The sequence below is a fragment of the Arachis duranensis genome, chromosome 1 (genome assembly GCF_000817695.3).
Source record: "Arachis duranensis cultivar V14167 chromosome 1, aradu.V14167.gnm2.J7QH, whole genome shotgun sequence".
NCBI lineage: Eukaryota > Viridiplantae > Streptophyta > Magnoliopsida > Fabales > Fabaceae > Arachis > Arachis duranensis.
This window is the reverse complement of record NC_029772.3, coordinates 96,990,828-96,992,630: the sequence shown is the minus strand read 5'-3', so window position 1 is coordinate 96,992,630 and position 1,803 is coordinate 96,990,828.

Below are 1,803 nucleotides of genomic sequence, written 5' to 3'. Positions count from 1 at the left end.
TTTCCCTACTTGTGACATAACTCTATTACCTCTTTCTCTTGGGCTTCCCTTACTTGTGGCATAATTCAATACCTTAACTCACTCCTTAACCGTTCAGGCCTATCGACTAGATATGCCCTCACTTCCCTTCGAGAGCAATCAATGGGTCAGTTAACGCAGTAAGAAAGTACTCCCTTCGGGTTAGCTTAGAAATAACTCCAACTCCTGATTGAAGAACTTCATTAACATCTTGACTCTTAACTAACTTAGTGGCATAAGGTTATCAAAGTAATAAGTTAAAGTATGCGTGAGACTCTATTAACTCTTAACAGCTCCCTCTATTAGGGGTCTCTCTTTAACCCTGGCTAGCTCGGCTGCTCTAACTCTCGGGTTTAGCCCTATCCCCTACTCCAGCAACTCCTAACTCATAACTCTTAGCTCATACCCGGCCTGTGACCGATTACCTTACTCATAAGCTCTTAACTCAAACCAACTAACTCCTTAACTCCCTTAGCTCGATAACAACCCTTACCTTAGGCTCTTGTTGAAAGTAAAGAGTCCGAGGAAAAACCCTTAAGCATCGCTTCCTTCTTAACTTGTTGAATTCACTCACTTAACAACCAATTACGTAACTCTCTCTTACCCGGTTACGAACCTAACTAAACTAATGCTTGTTCGATCGTGTCCCTTGAGGTATGAGTCAGTTAGCGGGAGAGAACTCCTTAACTCAATAGCTCATTAGCTACCCTTGCTTGTGGCCTATTAGAGTCAAGACTTCTACTTTATGATATTTTTCGTGAGTTCAACAACAAACAAAGCAGTTACAGCTGGTGAAACAACAGGAAAGGACAGAGACTCTATAACGTGCTTGTGACCGATCCATTACTTTAAGTAGTCAGTGAAAGCAGTTGTTAACACATGCCCTAACTATCTATCTAATAGGGCCTAGCTGCTCTTTCATACCTTACTGCTGACCGATCTTCAGCTACTAACTCAAATACCCTACTTGAAGACACCTTAGCATCAAAAGCAATAATCAAGCAAGCAGATGAACGAACCAAAGGCAGAGGTGCTACCAAGCTAGCTCAAACAAGATTGAAAGCAGCATCTCCAGAGGATGCTAAAGCAGTCAAAGTCCTAACTAGGAGCTCGTAACTACTCTATTGCTTACCCAACTCATGCAATAATAGTCTTCTCAGGGTTCGTGACCTAAGAGAATAGGCAACATAAACTTCAAGCTTTGCTTCTTTCCCTTCTCTGGATAGGGGTCGCTCCTATCGGTGACATCCTCAACAACTCCAACAACATTAACTCTCCTTTCCAATTCAGTTAAAGCAGGAGTGAAAACTACAGCTGAAACTGGCTTAGAAATAGGTGCAGCTCTTCGCTCTCCAACTGCCTTAAGACAAGACCGGTGATAGGATTCATTTAAAGAAGAAAGCTCGGGAGTCAGTTCATGTCTTTGTTCTCTTCCCCTATCCCTCTTAGTTAGGAAGGGGTCGAGCTTAGCTCATGAGATCAACTCATCTTTTAACAACAAGGGCAAGAACTCTATTAGTTGCTATTTTACTCACTTACCTTGTGACAGATCTAGGATTCTCTCGTTCGGGCTTAGTCCGTAACTCTATTCTTAACTCCTATCAAGTATTAACTCATAGCTCGGGAGATAACTCTATACCTTACTTGCTTGGGACCGATCTTGTCTTCTCCCTACTTTCTTTTAGGGCTAGCTCCCACTCGTTACTAACTCATACTCTTTCATACCTTACTTGTGCCTCTAACTTAAGAAGCAGGTTAAACAAGACTAACTCGATTAACTCTTTC